The sequence below is a fragment of the Gopherus evgoodei genome, chromosome 9 (genome assembly GCF_007399415.2).
Source record: "Gopherus evgoodei ecotype Sinaloan lineage chromosome 9, rGopEvg1_v1.p, whole genome shotgun sequence".
Taxonomy (NCBI): Eukaryota; Metazoa; Chordata; order Testudines; family Testudinidae; genus Gopherus; species Gopherus evgoodei.
Window position 1 is genome coordinate 90,808,437 of NC_044330.1, and position 21,889 is coordinate 90,830,325.

The following is a 21,889-nucleotide window of genomic DNA, read 5'->3' on the forward strand; positions in this document are numbered from 1 at the left end:
TTATACTTCCTGTAGCCTATCTATGTTTTATTTATTTAAAATACCATAGCAAGTTTATGTTCATGCCTAGCCATTCCTAAACATATGTTAGGCAGATTAGGTAATGATACATTCTTCACAAAATGTGCCCTGGGGTGCCTTGTGCAAGCCAGCCATTTCCTTTAGTGATGATCCTTGCCACGAGTCAATAAACAAGGCAAAGAGGGTTGCAACAAAGTCTAGCAAAGTGAAAGTAGTAAAGCCCACATGTAAGATTTCACATAAGAAAAGTGAAAAACAAATTAAACTCATGACTTGGCCATTCCTCCATTTGAGAAGGGAACACATGGTCAAGCCTCAAAGAAGAGGAACAAAACATTTTCTCTTCCCCTCCATGTGGACTGGAGGTTAGAAGGAAGAAGGCTGACTGACCACAAGTCCTTCTTCAGAGCTCAGTACCACACCGATCTTGTGCTACCTCTTCTCCACATAAGCGGCAGACTCCACAATTCCACATTTAATGTGGGAAACTCTGCAAATTTGGGGGTGAATCATGGGGAGGGTAGCAGGCCCTGGTTCTCAGATTGTTGCATGAATAATCTGAGTGGCTCTCACCAGTGTTGATTATGAGACACATTATTTATATTTCAGATAAAAAAACAGGGGCCTTTGTTACATCTTGCAGGCCTCCAGGTTTTAAAAAGGGAGAGATCAGGTGATGAGTTGCCTTCTACTCTGAGGCAGAGAGATCTGGACTGGTGATGGATTTCTTCCTCATTTGATCCTGCTATTGGAAGAAGAGACTGGGTCAGCATGTCCCTTACAAGATAGTAGACTGGGGCTCCAAGTGTTTTGATGCATTGCTTAGGCCTGTGGTTAGCTCTGCATTTGCTCCATGTACACTGAATGTTTTAACTCTCTACCAGCAAACATGACATTACAGTACTAAAGACTCAGTTTTTCCATGAGGTTCACTGAGATAAGCAAATGAAATAAATAATATTTAAATAGATCTGAATCTGCAATGTCTAAGTTAGTTCTGCCATCTCGATCTCCTAATGCGTCTTCCTTTTCCTTTTCCTTTTCCATTCTTAGACTGAAAGCTCTCTGGGATAGGAAACCTTTAGATTTGTGTCCTGGGAACATCTGATCATGTTGTTGGTGTAACAAATATGGCAATTTCCTGCAATATCCTTGAAAAAATCTTATTGAATTAAGTTTAAGTATTTAAGTATCTTTAGAGTCCATCATATTAAATGCAAAGTTTATGTATTTTTGTGTGCTAGGATTGTATGTAACCTCCCTAGGTGGAAGATGGGATATTGATCTTGTGAAGTATTATGAACTTCAAAGGACTATATAGACCAATGTACCAGGCAAGAATGGACTTTTGGGATAAAGAATGTCAAGTGGTTTGACTAGGGAATCCCTAGGGGGAGGTGAGTGCAATTGCAAATTCCCCACTTCTGCTTATGCAAAAACCCAATGTTTTGAAGCTTTGTCCAGAGCAGAGGACCATTATCTGCTGATTACCTGTTCTTAGAGTCTCAAGACCAAAGACCCAAGCTGTACAAAGGAAAGACTAACCTATTAGTGGGCGTTCTGGTTCCAACAGAACATGTCATGAACTCATAACCCCAGGGAAAACCCACCTGTGGATTTTGAAGGACTGACACCTACCAGAGCCCCACACTATGTCTACACTAACACTTTTGTTGGTAAAACTTTTGAAAAAAAACACTCTCCTAACCAACAAAAGTTTCACCAACAAAAGCACCAGTGTAGACAGCATGACGTAGCTGCTGCTGCTTGTTGGCTGAGCTGCTATAAAGTCTGTACTATAGACATAGCCCATATCTGGAGTAGGAGTGATCTCTGGTAAGCTTATTAGCATGCATGCAGGTTCTTTTATTGCTTTTAATACACTTTCTCTATAATGTTTTTACTTTAAGAACAAATGTGCTTATTTAGAAATAGCTGTGGTAACTTGTAACTGTTGTCAATTACAGCTGTTAATAGACTTTGGACAGAAAGTAAAGCACAGTCTGGCTTGTTGGGATATCACAGTGTAGGCAGGGAGCTGTGCTGCCTGGAAAAAACCTAGTCAGGATGGGGAAGATGTAGGTCTCCGGCCCAAGTGATGGCTGGGAGCTGGAAGCCTAAAAGTGAATACCTTTGGTGGACCACGGAAGGGGAGACAGGTGTAGTTGCTCTGAACTGTAACAGATGGCATTTAACAAATAATTAAATATGATGCCCTGAAAACCTGATGTTTAATAAAGAAATCCTGTATGCTTTCAAACAGTATGTTCAGCTATTCGTGTCATGTGTCCCCTCAATTGGCGGTGGGATCACTGTCACATTTTGGGGGACTCCTCAGGCAGGTTAGGAAGCAATGACAATGACACCTGCCGTAGTCATTCTCTTGTTACTCCGCACATATCTCTGATTACCCCCCCTCATTCCTCTGCTCCTTCTTGCCTTCTGTTCACTTCTCATTCCATTAATGCTTCTTCCTCCTCGTTCCCTGCTTCTCTTCCTCACCACTCGCTCCCCCCTTCTTCCTCTCCGTTCCCTCAACACCCCATCCCCTGCTCCTTCCTCACCCCTGCTCCCACTTCACCCCTGCTCCTCCCTCCCCTCCGTTCCCCCAACCTCACCTCCTTCTTCATCCCTGATCCCCCCACCTCATCCCCTGCTCCTCCCTCCCCTGAACACCCCATCCCCTGCTCCTTCCTCACCCATGCTTCCCGCACTTCACCCCTGCTCCTCCCTCCCCTCCGTTCCCCCAACACCTCATCTCCTTCTTCCTCCCCCAATCCCCTCACACCTCATCCCCTCCTCTTCTCTCCCTTCAACACCTCATCCCCTGCTCCTTCCTCCCGATCCCCCACCTCATCCCCCGCTTCTCCCTCCCCTCAACACCTCATCTCCTTCTTCCTCCCCCGATTCCCCACCTCATCCCCTGCTCCTCCCTCCCCTCAACACATCTCCTTCTTCCTCCCCCCCGATTCCCCACCTCATCCCCTGCTCCTCCCTCCCCTCAACACATCTCCTTCTTCCTTCCCCCAACACCTCATCCCCTGCTCCTCTCCCCTCTGTTCCCCCAACACCTCATCTCCTTCTTCCTCCATCTCTGCTCCCCCCACCTCATCCCCTGCTCCTCCCTCCCCCCAACACTTCATCTCCTTCTTCCTCCTTCTCTGCTCCCCCCAACTCATCCCCTGCTCCTCCCTCCCCTCAAAATCTCATCTCCTTCTTCCTCCCCCAGACCCCCCCATATCCCCTGCTCCTCCCTCCCCTCAACACCTCATCTCCTTCTTCCTCCCCCAGACCCCCCCTCATCCCCTGCTCCTCCCTCCCCCAAACACCTCATCTCCTTCTTCCTCCCCCAGACCCCCCCTCATCCCCTGCTCCTCCCTCCCCTCAACACCTCATCTCCTTCTTCCTCCCCCCAACACCTCATCCCCTGCTCCTGTGTCAGCCTCTGCCCGCCCCCGTACACTCCTCCTGTCACAGCCGCCCCCTTCTCGCTCTCGATGGCGTCAGCGAGGGGGATTGGCCGACGGGGCAGGCGCCCCTCCTCCCTCCCCCTTACTTCCCCCCGCGCTCTCAGCCATTTTAACAGCGGGAGGAGCAGGCAGCCGGGTTCACTCGCTGCAGCCTGAGCCTGGGCTCTGCGCCACTAGTGGGTGAGTGCGCCCCTCCTCCCCGCGCCAACGGCCCTTCCCTGGGGTGCCCGCTTCACCCGAGGCGGGAGAGTCGCTGCGCCCAGGCGGGCCTCGGGCCAGGCGCGCGGCGGGTGGGGGATTCCCCCTGCTGCACACGGGGGTGGGGACGCGACTCTGACCGGGCGCGGCCTGGCGGGGACAGCTCAGTCCTGGGGGCTGGGCCGCCCCGGGGCTGGGCCCTGCAGGATGCGGGCGGGGGGCACGGTGCGTGGCGCGCAGGGTAACTCGCCTCTCCAGCGTCTCCTTCCCACTCACACTGTCTGCTGGATGCCCAGTGCCTGCTAGGAGCCGCAGTCCTCGGCCTGCTCCCCAGCGCTTCCTCCCGTCCGTTTCACTGTGCCCCGGGGTTGCATCACCCCTAATACTCTGGGGATCTCTGGGGCAGGGACTGTCTGGCTTTGTTTTCTGTGACGTGCCCAGAACATTAATCTCCCCACTTACACGTGCTCGCCAGGGGTGCTGAATGCTGAAGGAGGTGTCTGGAGTGTGGCATTTGCCCAGCAATATCGCCTCCTGTTTGCTGCCCGGGCACTCGTTGCAGAGCAAGCTGCTTGCTGAGGAAGTGGGTATTCACCCAGGAAAGCTCATGCTCCAAAACGTCTGTTAGTCTATAAGGTGCCACAGGATTCTTTGCTGCTTTTACAGATCCAGACTAACACAGCTACCCCTCTGATGCTTGCTTGCTGTAGTTACTCTGCATCAGCTGCATTTCCCCCAAGCTCATTTACACCCCCCCTTCCCAGGGGCCGGATGCAAAGCAGATGGCTGTGTGGCCTCAGTGGTGATAACTCCTCCCGGACACGCCCCTTTCCTGGTTGCAGAGAAGGGTGGGCTCAGGAAGTGGCCTGATGCTGATGTAGCACACAGACACCCCCCCCCAGGAAAATGTGATTAATTGCTTAGCACCATCCAAGGTTGCATATTTTCTGTTGCACGTCATGGCAAGAGAATATGCTAAATGCAGAGCAAGAGAATGGCGTTTTCCTCTTTGAAATACAAGCTGAATTTTATAGAATTGTAAAATCTTTGCTGTGTGGTTTTGGGGGGTTGTTTTCCAAGCTGATAAAAAGCATACATGTGTACTTACTGCATAGGAGATAATGGCACTTAAATAAACCAATTTTGGCGGTATTGGGGATTAATTTTTCTGGATAATGTATGAAGCCCAATTTCTGTAGTAATTCATTTTACCAGTTGTTGATTTGAGGAAAATGTTGTAGATTAGTTTATGAACCATGATGTTACCTTTTTTGGTTGTCATCTTACTCATGAAGTCTTCAGACAAGGATCTCTAAGTCAAGGTTAATAGCATGACAAGATTTGGTCCACGTTGAGAAACGCTACTAATTGAGTGGATTTGCTGCCACAATCACTAAAGATTTTTAAAGAACATTGTCATGTTAAAGTCCTCGCCTATATTCTTGCTACCATCTTAGATTAATATTTAGGTTTTAATAACCTAATTTACTTTTGACAGTTAATATGGTTTCTTACATTTCCATCATTGCCAATCCTGAGTACTCAAAAATCGAGTCAGGCCACAATGATCATGAGACTGTCTTAAAAATCATGAGATTTTTAAAAATAATACACTTTAGATCAGGGGTAGGCAGCCTATGGCATGAGTGCCGAAGGTGGCATGCAAGCTGATTTTCAGTGGCACTCACATTGCCCGGGTCCTGGCCACTGGTCTGGGGGGCTCTGCATTTTAATTTAATTTTAAATGAAGCTTCTTAAACATTTTAAAAACCTTATTTACTTCACATACAATAGTTTAGTTATATATTATAGACTTATAGAAAGAGACCTTCTAAAAACATTAAAATGTATTACTGGCACGCAAAACCTTAAATTGTGAATAAATGAAGACTCGGCACACCACTTCTGAAAGATTGCCAACCCCTGCTTTAGATTCTTTTAAATTTGCTTTCTGATTTGGGGAACTTTTAAGGTACATGTTGTCAAGCTTTTCTTCACAACCATGATGCCTAGAATCTTACTTTTTAAAAAAATCAAAAGCTCAGATTCTCATTGATAAACATATAAACCCTACCAACTATGATGAGACTTATAATGAAAATCAGTAGTAGGCAACACTGCCATCCATCTCAAACAACAGATTTAGACTAATGAGTTTGACTTTCTGTCTTTAATGAAGTAAAATAAAGCTGCAATTGGGTTGGAAATAATTTAGGAGAAGGCTTACATTTAGAAAAAATTGTTTCATTTGAATTTTGAAATTTATTTTATTTATTTTAGTATTACAGTAGTTCTGTAAAAGCATTTTTGCATATTTAAGTTAACACTTCTCTACACTGATGGATAGTTTGGGCCATCAGAAAATAATCCAAAAAATGAATGAGACCCGATCTCGGTAAGGGTTTCTTAATGCATCCATTGTTCAAATACCTTCCAGGGAAGTATCCATGTATTACAGGGGTCAACGACCTTTCAGAAGTGGTGTGCCGAGTCTTCATTTATTCACTCTAATTTGTTTTGCATGCCAGTAATACATTTTAAGATTTTTAGAAAACCTCTTTCTTTAAGTCTAATATATATAACTAAACTATTGTTGTATGTAAAGTAAATAAGGTTTTTAAAATGTTTAAGAAGCTTCATTTAAAACTGAATTAAAATGCAGAGCACCCCCCGGACCAGTGGCCAGGACCTGGGCAGTGTGAGTGCCACTGAAAATCAGCTCGCGTGCTGCCTTCAGCACCTGTGCCATAGGTTGCCTACCCCGATGTATAACTAACTACCTACGTACATTGTGTTGACAGGTGATAGAATATTTCATTTTTGGGCTATGTTTATTGGGAGCTATGATGATTTACCCCAGCTAAAGATCTGTTCTTGGGATAACAGTCATTCTACCTGTGAGAGTACATAATCTCTCCTAAAACTAGAGGAAGAATTCTTGAACGAATCACCTCTAGAAGGCATCATTAAATACATTCAGAAGCCTATGAATATTTGTATTTCTGGTAGGCTAGAAATACCCTACCATGTTATTTTAAAATTGAGTTAATATTTTATTCAAATATTAAACAGGGATATGAGAGAGAGCCAAATAATTGAATATTATGCAAAATGAGTAATTTTTGCTTGTTAACGTTAATGGCATTTGGCAGTTTAGACAAAGTAACTTATTTTTGTCTCAGATGACTATGCAAGATATAAATGTGTTTTTTTTTAAAGTAATTACTGAGGGTACAGTAGGGCTAGAATAAATACATGAACAAGTTTCCATTGCATGTTTGGTTGTTTATACAGTCAGTTATCTTGAGGACTTCTATTTTTTACAGATAGCTTGGAGGAAAGGAAGTGTGAGTGAGGGAGTCTTTTTCCAGAAGAATGCAGGATGCACAGTCACTCTATAGTGCTTTTTTTTTTTTAATTTTGGTTAATTCACTTAGATGGTGTAATGGCAGCCAACTAACCTATGGTAGTAGGTGGCGCACACATTTTAGTCAGCCATACTTGTCGGCCATCCTAGAATGGTCAGAAGTGGCTGCTTTAGGGCTTGTCTTCACTGCAAAGTTAACTTGAATTATAACTGAACTGTTGCATCTAACTGGAGTCCCATCCACACACAAAACCCCTTAATTCAAGTGTGGTGGTGCATCTAACTCAAGTTGGCTGGCCTAAGGGAAGGTAATAGTCCTAAATTTGAGTGAGTACAACTCATCAGCTGCTAGTATGACTACTTTGTAGCAAGGTTACAGGCTACCACTGCTTGAGTGCTTCTAGTCCTTCAGAGCCTTCCCACAGTTCCCTCATGTGCCCAAAAAGGACAGACAAGTTCTCATTTATTGGCAAAGAATCATAGAATGGCTCAACTTTCTGCAACACTAAGAACTATGGGATGTACCCTGAGAAGTGCAATACCACTGTGGATGTAGCAAATGCTGGTGGACACATTGAAAACTCTCATGAGCTACACTAACTTGAGAGGAATAATTTGAGCATAGATATAGAATCACAGAATATCAGGGTTGGAAGGGACCTCAGGAGGTCATCTAGTCCAACCCCCTGCTCAAAGCAGGACCAATCCCCAATCATGTCCAGGTTTTGGGTCCCCTCCCAAACCTTTCTTCAGATATCAGGTTTTCAGAACTTATCATTTTTGTTGCTCTCCTCTGGACTCTCTCTCCAATTTGTCCATCTCTTTGGACAAAATATTAGCCTTTTTTTTACAACCACATCCTATTGTTGACTCATATGCAATTTGTGATCCCCCTAGACCCCCTGCCTAGCCAGTTATTCACCATTTTGTAGTTGTGCAGTTGATTTTTCTCTTAAGTGTAGTACTTTGTGCTTGTCTTTACTAAGTTTCATCTTGTTTGATTTGCACCAATTCTCCAATTTGTCAAAGTTGTTTTGAATTCTAATCCTGTCCTCCAAAGTGCTAGCAACCCTTCCCATCTTGGTGTCATCCACAAAGTTTATAAGCATAACCTCCACTCCGTTATCCAAGTCATCCATAAAAACGTTGACTATTACTGGACCCAGGACTGTTACCCACAGGATCCACTAGATATCTCCTCCTAGTTTGATAGCAAACTATTGGTAATTGTTCTGAGTACAGTCTTTCAACCAGTTTTGCATCCAATTTATACTAATGTCACATAGAATACATTTCCCTAATTTGCTTACAAGACTGTCATGTGAGATTTTGTCAACAGACTTACTAAAAATCATGATTGTTACACATGTTGGTGACTATATATAAACTATCTTCAAGCGTTACTGAGATGTGTGCAATTGCTGCCTGCCTTCAAAGTAGTCTACATTTATGTGCAATCATTTTGGGCATACAGGCCTTGGGCATGGAGCACTAATATATATATGTGTGTGAGTGTGTAATTGGTATTTACACAGCAACATGAAGAGGGAAAGCATCTCTGCATAGATACTTGTGTAAACTCTGCAGTGATGACATGCCCTTAAAATGGGGTAATCCAATTAGCCTTTCTTCTGCTCATATAACTCAGGAGCATGCTGTTCTACTTATATTAAGCTTACAACCCGACTCCACTCAGACTGATCTTTGTTTTGTTTGTAGTTTTTCACTTCGTAGTTTTGAACTGTATGGTCATCTGGGCAGGGAATCTTGTTTGTTTGCTTAATTTCCCTTCTGTATATCATTGTGTACCTCTACAGAGCTAAATAAACTATAGATAACAACATAGAACCTCTCTGGGTATTCCTACACTGTAGCTTGGAGTATGCCTCCTAGCCTGGGTACACACTTAACACTATCTCAGCTTGAGCTAGTGTGCTAAAAGTAGCAGTATGGATATTGCGGCTCTCAAACCCACCTGACCCTGTGGATCTGAGTTCTGGTGGCTAGCCCTAGCCTCTATCAGTGCCACACCATCCACACTTATTTTTAGCACACTAGCTCATCAGCTAGAATTAGTGGGAGTCTGTCTCCTTAGGCTAGGGGAGACACTCCATGCTATAGTGAAGACATACCCTTATATATACTTGTCCAGGGAGTTAGTCTCCTCTCAGACTTGGTTATCCTCAGTGCGTGTGAGAGAACTTTTGCATATGGCTTTTATACACCTAAACGTAAAAGACATGATGGAATAAGATTCTGCATAAATCTTTTTTTTTTTTTTTTTTTTTTTAAAAAAAAGGAAGGATGGTACAGGCATCAGAGTGGGACTCGGAAGACCTAGTATCAGTTTCCTGCTTTGTCAGAGACTTATTGTGTGACCTTAGCCAAGTGATTTAGTCTCTTTGTGCCTTAGTTCCCTATCTGAAAAATGGTGATAATGATACTTCCCAACTGCACATAGGGGTTGTGAGGATGGGTACATTAAAGATTGTACAATGCTCACATAATAATATTGTAATGAGGACTCCTTCCCTAAAAAAAATGGGGGCTTAACTAATGTTCCAAAGAAATCTGAAGCACAACAAAGTGTTGTCTTTTATAATTGTGCATGTGGATGATGAACTATGCATTTATGTCACTACTAATTAAAAATATTAGATATTGTAACAAAATGTATTTGGCAGACTTTTCTTCCCAAGACTTTGGACTGAGTACAAGTCTTATGAATAGAAGATCATTGAACTCTGAATTTGTCACTGCCAATTTGGCTGTATTACTATTTTCATTTATGCTAAGTGATGACAATGGTTATTTTGCCGTTAATTTTTGAATGGATAACAACCTATTCATGTCAAGTATTGCTATAAAATTCTTTTCAGAGGGGATAATAAGAGTCACAGATAGAGAAGACTCACTATAATATCAAATAGATCCCCCAGGAAGATGGTATTTTATTTCACACTTCTTCCAGGGCACATTAATCCAGTACAGTGTGAGGACCTGTCTGCACTAGAGAGGTGTAAGTTCTAGGGCACACTAGAGTGTTGCACAGGGACTAGCCTGTGTGGACCCTGTTAGCACCCACAAAAAGCTCCCTAGTGCGCATCAATTTAGTACCATTTGAAATGTTCTTTGCTGTAGAATATAATCCGTAGAGCTGAGCTCCTTAACGCCCAATGAAGTCAAGGAGAGTTGAGAGTGCTTTGCACTTTTTATACAGTCATGTCTTTAAGTAGACGGTGCATCTTAAAGTCAAGGAAATATTTGTATTTAAGCTTTATGTATTGCTGCATTGCGTCTAATGTCAACATAGGATGTATTGTGCAAATGGGGCATTGCCTTCAAGACAGGATGATCCACAGATAGTTGACTACACCTTAGCCCTCAACTCTGTATGCCTCTCTAGTAGATTTTAGACTAATAGTGAAAAAGAGTACTTGTGGCACCATGGGGACTAACAATTTTTTCGAGCATAAGCTTTTGTGGGCTTATGCTCAAATAAATTTGTTAGTCTCTAAGGTGCTCCTTGTTCTTTTTGCTGATACAGACTAACACAGCTACCACTCTGAAACCTGTCAACTAATAGTGAGTTCGTTCTCTCTTCTTGATTAAACTGATGCAACAGCCAAAATGTATTAGGAATTACTCTTCTTGATGTATTTTTAAAAGCACTTGCATTTTGTTAATTTGGTTATGTATGGTAATCATCATATAGAAAACATGCATCTGAGTAAGGGCCATGTTGTATTAACTTGCACAGCTACAGAGAAGGAAAATACCTTTTCTCATTTGATCTCTCCAAAGTTAGATTACGTGTAACACAAGGTGAAATAGACCAGAAGGTTTAATGACAGTAACACCTTTATAGTGAGCTCTTCTAGGTTTCTGAGTAATGTTGCAATTTATGGGGGTATCTGCATTTCTCTTCCTCTGCCTGCTTCCTGAACTGCTTCTCCCAACTCCTAATGGGGAAGTAATGCAAATAGGCTGCCTCAAAGCATTCTTGGGGGGGAAACTATTTGAGAGAAAGGAACAGCTTGAAAGACTTAGAAATTGCATGTTATTTACAAATGGTCAGTGTAGTTTTACACTGGATGCCATTGCTTTCAGTGAAAGGAAAATGAATGGGCCAAATTCTTAGCTAAATTGTTATAGCTGCATTGACATCAGTAGAGCTGGAGTGTAGATTTACACTAGTGGAGGTTCTGTCCCTAAGAGCATAACTCTTTTTGGTTAATATGGAAGGAAAAGAAATCCACTGCTTGCATTCTTGATTTGTCAGTAGCGGGTATGTGGGGTTCAGAAATACAAAGCAAAAGAACAGTGTATTGTTCAAGTAAACAATTGCTGAGTGTTAATTGTTTTGAGCAGTATTTCTTTGGTCTCCAGCCTTCTTTGGCACAATCTTAGATCTAAGACTTCTAAAGAAGTTTGTAAATCTCAAGTTCAGGATGGTGACCCAGCTGTAATTCCCTCACTAGAGAAAGGAGATTGGTTTTTAGCCCTTCACCTGCAGGATGCCCAATTCCATATAACAATATACTCATCACACGGAAAATACCTATGCTTTGCTATAGGCCAGGTTAATTTCTAGTAACAAGTGCTTCCCTTCAACCTTTCTTTGGCCACAGGGATATTCTCAAAAGTTCTGGTAGTAATGGCTGCTTACCTCCAACAAGAAGCAATCCTAGTTTTCCCATATCTCGATGATTGGCTACTCAAGGGCCGTTCCTGTGAAGCAGTGTTATCTTCCAGCCGGACAGCCCCTGCTCTGTTCCAGGAGTTGCATCTGAAGCCGAATGTAAAAAAAGTCCACATTAAGCCCTGTACAGAAGATACAGTTTATAGGGGCTCACTGACAGCCAGAGCCTACTTCTCTTAGACAGACTGGTAACCTTGTCAGGTCTGGAATGGGAAATTCAGGGAAGCCCTCTAACTACAGTAAGGAACTGTCTTCAGGTCATGGGGCAGCTTGCACCTTTGTGACTGATCAGGCAAGGCTATGTCTCTGCTGCTTCCAGGGTTGGCTCAGAATGGCCTATTCTCTAGTCAGACACACCTTGTACAGAGAGGTGACTACTCCTTTGCAACTGAGAAACTTCTTAGACTGGACGAAGGATCAACTCAGTGTCTGTATAGGTGTGTCCCCTTCCCCCGCCCCAATCACTGACTTTATCAACAGATTTATTGCTGCTGGAATAGGGACTCCTCCTCAGTACCCTTACAATTCAGGGAAGATGGACTACTCAGGAAATCAGTCTCCACATCAATTTGTTGGAGCTCAGGGCTGTCAGGAATGCATGCCCTTATTTCCTAGCCCGAATCTGGGGCAAATCAATTAGGGTCATGATGGACAAAGTATCTTGTATAGTCTGTATCAACAAGCAGGGATGAGCAAGATACCTCTCTCTCTGTACCGAAGCCATGAAACTATCGAACTGGTGCATTTCAGCAGTTTACTTTTCCAGGTATTCAAAAGACCACAGCAGATAGTTCTCACAGGATTATGAATGGGAGCTAGACAGCAAAGTTTCCACAGCATACTCCTAAAATGGGGACTGCTAGAGGTGGATCTCTTTGCCACCTCCAGGAACAGGAAGTGTCCTGTTTTCTGCTCAAGAGGAAGTCTGGAATGGCACACCTTGGGAGATGCATTTCTTCCATATTGGAAGAAGGGTCTGTTCTTAGGGCAATGAACAAGAGCAGATAGGACAGAGCCAGAGTTATCCTTATTGTGCCGAGGTGGCCAAGACAAGCTTAGTACCCATATTTGCTTCACCTCTATGTCCAACCATCGTTCAAGCTCCTGACCATTCCTCACGTCCTGTCATGATGTGGATTATGTGCTTCATCTCAGCCTAGCAGTTCTCCACCTCAGGGTGTGGCTCCTCGATGGCTGACGGGATTAGAATCCTCCAACTCTATGGAAGACCAGCAGCTCTGTATTACTGAATAGTAGAATGAGATCAACCTGCACTATTTAGCTGCAGAAATGAGAGATTCTTCCACTGGTGGTGTTGCTGCCTCCTTTCTTCCTGGTTCAGTGCCACTTTGTCATCCTGGATTATCTGTTGATTCTAAGGAAATCAGGGTTATCAAGTAGTTCAATTAAGGTCCACTTGCTTGCAGTGTCAGCTTTTCATCTTCTGGTAGAAAGATTCTCCATATGTGCTCATCTGGTATTGTCTAGGTTTACTAAGGGTTTGGGGAAACTCTACCCTAATATGGGACTTCAATCTGGTACTAAATTACTTTTATGAAACCAGTTCTGTTGCATTTATCTGCAAAGACTGACTTTTTTTAGTAGCTCTCATGTGGGCCTGTAGGGTCAAGGAGACTGGAGCCTTGATGGCAGATCCCACTTTTACAGGTTTCTTTGAGGACAAGGTGTCGGTATGTCCACACCTAAATTCTTACCTAAGGTTCTATCTGAGTTCCACCTTAATCAGTTCATTCATATACCAGGGTTTTTTCCTGAAGCTGCATAAGAAATCCTGTTTTCATACCCTGGATGTTAGAAGGGCATTGGCCTTCTACTTACTGACCAAGCAATTTAGGAAGTCACCTAGACTCTTCATTTTTTGTGTGGATAGATCCATGGGTCTTCAGTCCTGATTCAGAAACTGTTCCCAGGAGTCAAATCAGAAATTAGTTGATCATTTTGTATATCACTTTTCAAGTATGGTTCTTGCAGTCCTATACATAACTGGCTTTTCTATTATGAATTTAATTACACCTCTACCCCAATATAATGCGATCGGATATAACACGAATTCAGCTATAACAGTGCTCCAGGGGGGAGGGCGGGCTGCGTGCTCCGGTGGATCAAAGCAAGTTCGATATAATGTGGTTTCACCTACAACGTGGTAAGATTTTTTTTTTTTTTTTTTTTTTTTTTTTTTGCTCATGAGGACAGCGTTATGTCAGGGTAGAGGTGTATGTTCTAATCCTCTACATACTGTATTCTTACATTGATGTTGTGCTAACAATGTCTTTGTCCTGTTACTATTAACCATCTGACAAATAGATTCAGGTTAATTGTATGTGTTTTTAATTCCAGCCTCTGTAATCTGTATATATGTATGTTTTTATTTTAATCCAGAAAGAGCTCTTTCATTTCCACTCTAAATGGGTTAGATGTGTTTATTTCACAAGCATGTAAATAGTTTTTGCATTTTTAAGAACTATGGTGCGGGGTGGGGGTGGCATTTTGTTTTTAAAACAACTCTGTCAGTAATGCACGCATTGGACAAACCTATTTACATTGGGAAGAGGAACAGCTGGAAGATGGAACTAAGCTTGTTCAAGTTTTTGTGTATGCAGCAGACCTACTCAGGAAAGAATGGAGGAACCGCCTGCCTGCACAACTGCAGCTGGTACCTCCATTTTGTGTATAAGGACAACATCCACACACTTTTTTCCTAGTACATTAGGCTTCTGTCCAAGACACAGAAGAGAAACTGTATAACTGTTTCAATATCAGACTCTGATACTTCAAAGCTTCCTCATCTGGGCCATAACTGTAGTTCTGCATAGTTTCTCTTGTTGCTTGACATGCATTTAGTAATTTTACTGCAGTGTTGCTGACCAATTTCGTTTCCTTTTATGAAGTGGGACTTACTGGAGCATTGTGAATAAGCTGAAAGTTTTAGTCCAAAGAGTTAAGAATTGGATTTTTTTGGTGGTGAATGCACCCAGCAGCACAAACAAACCCCGAGCCTACCCAAAAGATAATTATACATGCACAGGGGTCACAAACAAATATGGGACTAGTTTAAAAACCTACCTGTGATTTCTGTTCATTTCTTAATCTGGATTCAAACACTGCACTAATGAAATAATTTTTCAGCACCTAGTTCTTCCTGTGCAAAGAATCAAAAGCCTTCCCAAATACCAAGTTTGCAGATGAAATTATGACAAGATCACAAGCCCTGTCTAAGCTCACCGAGGGCTTTGCAGTCTCCCCCCAGATAGAGCCAGCTCTCTAACATTCATCTCTAACGGGGCTTTAAAGGAGTACCTCTTATGAGTAGAACTTCTTAAAAAAAAGTCTGAGGGTAATTAACACTTCTGGCAGCAAAAAATCCATTTCTTCCCTAGAGGAAAAGAGCTCTCAGAACAAACAGTGTCTATCTCCTGTCACTCCCCTCAATGCTATAATTCCAAGGCTGCTTTATGCAACATGGCACTATGTGATAAAAGTTTTATTTAAAAGGGTTAAAATGATTCCTTCTATATCCTATTAAAGAGGGTCTGTTGCCTTAAGTAGCTACTCAGCCACTGAATTATCTAGTCTTCTAGCAAAAACATTTGGTTATACTAGTACAAGATCTGCCTCTGCCTAAGATTTTTTTTCTTTTGTCCTGAACAAGCAGGCTCTCTATGCTTTTGGCCTACATAAACATTACAGTGAAGCTTCAAACCCTTCCAGACCTTGCTCTCTCAATACTTCAGGTTTTTCCTCAAAATTCTTCCCTTCTTTCTCCAGTAATTATTCTAGTCTCCCACTTAATCTCTTGCATGGGGGAAGAGGGGGCAGCAAGAGATAGGGTGGCTGTGTAGTTCATGTGCTGTTGAAGGAAGTTCTCATATCTTGTAGGGTGTTGTCATGCTACTGAGGAGGTTTAGCAACCTATATTTTTCCATTAACTAGCTAATCAATACCAACTTCCCACACATCCCAAGATTAGAGAATATATACTACAATTTAGTTAGTAACCTCACTTCCTCTTTTAAAGTGCAATTAAATTTAAAGAACTGTTGCAACATTATTGTTGACATTCACACATTGTCCCCTCTGGTCTATACAAAACACTACCACCAAAATTCTTTCCCTCACCCATTGATCCAACTCATGAAATTCCTTCTCTGACAGCCTTTATCATACTGCATTAAGTTTAAACTTTTTTGTACAACCCATTTCCCAGCCTGTATCTCCAACCTCATCTCCTACAGAATGACTGTGAATATATGAAAACTTAGGATGGGCTTTAAAAAAAGGAGGGAAAAAAAAACCCAACCCCCTTAGAACAATGATATCAAGAAAAGCAACATAATGTATGGTTACACCTAAATCTTTTCAGTGAGTTGTGCAGAAGTCAGAAAATTCTATTCTGTCTTTTAAAGAAACTTTCTGAGCCATGTTCTTAGTAGGTTTTGGGCATGGAAGATCTAAACTATGTCAAACTAATAAAGCTTTTGCCAAAATAGTCCTTTTTTTCCAATTTATTTTTTTGCATACCTGTCTGCTTTTACAACAAAGAATTGGGAGGATAAATCCTGATGCATTTCTATGAATAATTACCATTGTTAGTATAATTTAGCAAAAAGGTGTGTGTGTGTGTGTGTGTGTGTGTGTGTTTTGTTTGTTTGAGTTTATTTTGGCATCTAATTGCCTGATAGCTTTCTTAAATGAAAGGCAAGTTGAATCCTTATACACGTGTATATAGGATTCTGTAAACTTCTCACAATTGACTCCACAAAAGTTTAAATTTAAATATCATTGCTAAAATTGAGTCTAGGTGTTGTAAAAGCAACATATTGCATAGTACTAATTTCATCTGAGGCCTGGTCTACACTTAAAACTTAGATCGACATAGCTACGGTGTTCAGGGGTATGAAAAACTCATACCTGAGCACAGTAGTTGCACTGACTTAAATCCCTGACAAAGACACAGCTAGGTTGACAGAAGCATTCTTCTGTTGATCTACTTACTAGTACTTGAGGAGGTGGTGATACTACAGCAATGGAATAACCCATTCAGTTGCTGTAGTAACTTCTCCATAGAGTCTACACTACAGCCATAACTGTGCTGCTGTAACTACTTAGTGTAGACAAGCCACAAGAGTACATTTGTTATCAGTTAAGATTGTTTGTTTGTTTTGTTTTTGCAGGTTTGATACTGGTATTACATACATACTATGTGACTTGGATATCTGAGGCAACACACAGTATATAGTTCAGTTAAAAATCTCTCATCTAAGAATGTCAGCGTAATGTGCTGCAAACTGTTTTGTTTGACTTCCAGTGAAAAGGTCAATCTATTCAATTTTAAAATAGAGCAGAACTTGTTAAACAATTGCAGATACTTTGATTGCCAGTAAATTGCTGATGGAGCTCACATTATTGCAGTTATCTAAGAAAATATTTTGATGATTGAAAGGTTTGTTTAAAAAAAAAAAGTTGATTCAAACAGCCATTTGGCTCAGCTACTGAAACATCAGTTGCAGTATGGTTGCATGCACTTCATGATATATCTTCTGGCATAATTGGCTCATTATGCTTCAAGGTAAAATAAATACTTTCTTCTGACCCCTGCTGCTAATAAGTAACAATACTGGCAATAGCCGGTGGCACTTTTATTTATAAATTTTATTGAAATCCTAAACACACGTTTAACTTTCTCACTTCAGGAGTGATGTAATGGGAAATATGATCATTTTTGAAGTTGGTAGAAACATTTTCTGGTTCCACTATAGCTTCTTGAGTAGGTCTGCATCCTAGTATTCCTGCCTCTACCGCCCACAAACAGCTGCTACCTTTGCATCACAGCAGCAAACTAAGGATACTTTTTAGCATATTAGTATTTCAAATTTATCAGTCTTTACTTGCAAGTCTGTTTGCAAAAGGGGACAAATCTGTAGACATGAGAGAGAGAAGAGGAAGTGATGAGGCATTAGGAATGGTAAGCTGACGTGTGAGAAGTATGTTTGGTTTGAAATGGAACTGCAAAAATTTCATGCCTGGATATAGCTCTTCAAAAAGAGGGAACTTTCAGCAGTCTTTATGGCTTGTGATACTTTGACGCTATCTTCACATACCACTACCCTAAAGTCACCATTTTGTCTCTCTTACAACAGGTTTTACTCCTAAATGGAAGGGGAAACCTATTGTAATCTTTGGACCCTTAGCTGAAGGGCAGCCAGTTCTATTTTTTTCTCCCTATACAATATTTAATGCCAAAATGGTTAGTTTATGTTGTCTTAATTGCAGGTATTAATAATGGTTACAATTCAGATAAAAAACTTTAGTATCAGTGACTTTCATGAGAAAATGGAAGAAGATTCAAGAGTGGATAATACAACTTGGTTGAGGCTAAAGCCTCCCCAACTATGCTGTATTCCTGAGTGACTCTGCAGTCCCCTACATAGACTATAAATGTAAACTCTAATTGTTTCTCTTTCTAGAAGAAAATAGTGTGTGCTTGCACATGTTTATGATAGGCTCACTTCCAAAGTTCGTCATCTCTGGTGGCCATCAAATTGTCTTCCTGCACCAAATTAGCGATCTATACTGTGGTGAAAGTGAAAAGTAGAGAGAGCTGGTACTTGGAGTTTCCATCTCAAATGACACATCTCCAGGAAATACTACCCCTGAAATGACATCACGACATCCAATCACCCTTCAGTCCTCCGTCCCTCACAGCAGTATCAGTATTCCTTGGAACTGAATATAAACTGTTCCTTAGCTTGCCTAGTTGCAACATAAAACAGGGATCTACATTAGGAGACTTATGATGGTTTTCTGGGTCCCCAACACTGAGAGTCACCTCATTACACCCTGCCTCTGGCAAGAGGGAGTCTTGCCTCTGGTAGCTGGATGTTTGCTCCGTAACACCACCAGCCTTACAACCACTCAAACATCCTCCTCTGGACTATGGCAGCCCTGTCATTTGTCTTTCAGATTAACCAGAGGTGCACTGTAGTCTCCTTTGAAGCATTCCCTGTGATAGCTAGCCCGACACTGGCTACTCACAGAAATCCCAGACCCTCTGGTCTCAAAGGAACAGTGTACCCTAGTGTTACCTTAGATCACTACTTCTGTGCAACACACAGCATTTGTGAGCACTTATAATAAAACAGGCTTTATTTAAGAGAGAATAAATGTTCTGCTAGAAACAAATGGTTACAATACAAAACAAAATAATAAAATGCAAATAAGGGCCTACACAAATAGTTACTTTTCCTATCTAATAAAATAGGTTCTCTCCACCTTGCAAAGTTCAGTTTGTTGCAGATCTGGCTGGCTTTCCAGATAACAGAATCCAATTTTTCATGAACAACATCCCCTGCTCAACAAAATGTCTCTTCAGTGACTGGATCGAGACTGTCTGTCTTTCTCCACCTTGTAATATACTGAATCAGTCTTTTAGTATGCCCTGTCTATGTTCCTTTTAAACTCTAAGTGGTTTCAGTGTTTATAGTTTATCTTTGATAGTTTTCCACTGACTTTTCTATGTTGTTGCTATGGTGGATAGTTGCACAATGCATTACCTAATTAGCTAGTCAGAGAGTGGTGACGACGCCCTCCTGCTTGATGGGGCTGTCACTCAGACATATGATTCCCTGGGGACTGACTTGTACTTCAAGACCATAAGGCATAGTTTTTAAAGTAGTTATGGTAACATTTAAGGAATAATATAATACACCTCATGATTATGAGTAGTCATAAGTTACAAGTTTTCAGTAGAGACGTCATGAGCTACCCTTGCTGGATAAATACCATGAAAGTGGTGTATTCAGTGTAATGGTGTATCAGGCCTGAGGCAGGAGTTGCTTGTAAAGAAGGGTGAACCCTTGCCCATTGGCACCAATGGGCTTCTGTGTCACAGTGCTGATCTCACTGAAGGGAAGAAAAAAAATACTTCCACAGTCCTCTTCTTGACTAACAGAAGTGAGATAAAGAGTTATGGACCCTAGAGAAATATCTCATCCTTCAGGCAATGGAAGGCCACTGTGATATGAACGCTCTGAGTGTAGGGAGAAGGGGATGTTTTGCATTTAACACCAGTTAAGTAGATTGGATAGTCAAATACCCAATCTGTAGGCCTCAAAAAACACTTCAGGCTTCTTTAACCATGGTTTATGAAGGTTTCTCTTTTGGAGAATAAAGACATAACATGTTTAATTTCTACATAACTCCTCTTGATAGAGTTGTGGCTACTGTTACTGGAGAACCTTGTGTTTAATTTTAAAAAGTGGCTTGTGTATGAAATATGAAAATTTAAAGACAAGCCTCTGTTTTTGTAAAAAACAAAGGCAAAAAAAAAAATCAAACAGGTCATTTCACCATAACACTGATGGTTGATATCTGAGAGGGCAGGAAGTAAAAAATGCTAATGCAAGATAGTGTGTGTTCATATGTAAAAGTGTAAATTTCTAAAAAATGGTGACAGAGCATTTTTCCCCAGTGGTAAAGTGAATACTAGATAGACAAATGGATATTTCAGATAACCAGATATCTCATTTAAGACAGTAAACTTTTGTCTAACACTTTCAACTCTTTCCTCTCTGACTTTAAACTAGTCATTAATAAACTATGCATTAGTCAGTGTGTAGTAGCTGCAAAACAATAGGGGAAAAACTGTACATGTAAGTGTGTTTAAAAAAAAAAATTTGCATCATAATTTGTCAAAATACTTGAAGTAAAAAGGAGATGCTGCTGGAGTGCATAGTTTCAAATGAATGCAAATGAATAGCATAGAATGGATTAATTTATCCAGAATCTTTTAATATGGCATAAGGAGGGGATTAAGCTGCTCAGACTGACATATTTTCTCAGTTACTGGTATGATCCACCCTTCAGCTAGAGAGGTTACTATAGGGCAACACAGATAAATTTTGTTGTCTTTCCTAAAGGATGTCTGTTGTGACTGACTGTTTGGTGCTAGTTATTTTCTAAGTCTCTATTATGAGAATATCATTGTGCAGTTGAATCCTGTTGAAAAAGACTAAAATCTTTACCTTCCTCTTCGAGGAGTGTCCCTGTGACTGCTCCACTGTGGGTGTGTCTTGGTGCTCTGCACTTGTAATCGGAGGTTTGTAGTAGCAGTGCCCTGGTTGGCCGCGCACATGCGGCAGCCATCTCACACCGCTTTGAGCGAGTGGCTACTTAGCATGCGCAGCCAACTGTCCTTCAGTTCCTTCTCTACTGCCTTTGGCTTGAGTTGGAGTGACAACAGCTCCCCTGTCTATTTTGTAAATTGTTTACATTCCCACTTTTCTTAATCCTTTTGTCGGTTTTCTTCCATTCCCTGTCCCTATTTACCCACTTTAAAAAAACATTTCATTTGCTTCCCCCTGCCACCAGTGGGTCTCCACCACGATGACTGAACTATGGCCGTTTTTCTATAGCCCTGAACCTCCTCAGGCATGCCTGGCTCTCCTGGCTTTAAACGCTGCCTGACCTGCTGGCTATCAATTCCTGTATCGGATGGTCACACTCAGTGCAGCCGCTGTCTTGGGAAAACCCACGTACCACAGAAGTGATCACACTGCAAGAAATTATCTGCCAGGACACTGAACGCCAAGGAATGCCAACTAAAATTATTAACGATGGAGAAATCCCTCAGGCCAGCCTCTGACCCAGAGTACAGGACTGACTCCTCCTGGTCAACCGTCTCCAGCAACAGCCTCAGACAAGGGCTCCACCAAACTGTGACTAAGGGCCCTGCACCTAGGAAAGAGACCAAACGTTGGTCTCAGTCATTGCCACAGAGAGATTCCCCCTAAAAAGGAGCAGTTTCCTGGTGAAAAATCTGCCCTGGTACCAACGGCACTGCCACTGTCCCACCATCCCTGTAAATGCTTAGACAGAAAAGACTGTGTACCAGTGAAAGGAGCTGAGTTCCTATTCACTCATCTGGCTCCTAATTCATTGGAAATAGAGGTGGTGCACCAGAGGGGAAAACAACCCCAGTCAAAAACTACACCTTATAACAAGAACTGGAAAAAGTTTGACCTCTCTGGTTGCAAATCTTATTCTGTCTCGTTGAAATTTCATATAGCAGATTTATTCAGCTCTCTAAGCAAAGTACACCTACAACTTGTTCAA

At 41.8% G+C, this 21,889-nt stretch overlaps 1 protein-coding gene across 4 annotated transcripts in view; it reads left to right on the plus strand.

Annotated features, from left to right (window-relative positions):
• Positions 1-3,483: 3,483 nt before the first annotated feature.
• Positions 3,484-21,889, plus strand: part of ACSL4 (acyl-CoA synthetase long chain family member 4) — a 55,021-nt gene continuing 36,615 nt past the window's right edge. For 2 of the 4 annotated variants that reach the window (XM_030574322.1, XM_030574325.1), the window contains exon 1: positions 3,487-3,671. The gene's annotated coding sequence lies outside the window, so the exon portion shown is untranslated. Of the gene's footprint in view, positions 3,672-21,136; positions 21,149-21,889 lie in introns of those variants that run through there. The other 2 variants (XM_030574321.1, XM_030574323.1) reach the window with 2 other exon arrangements.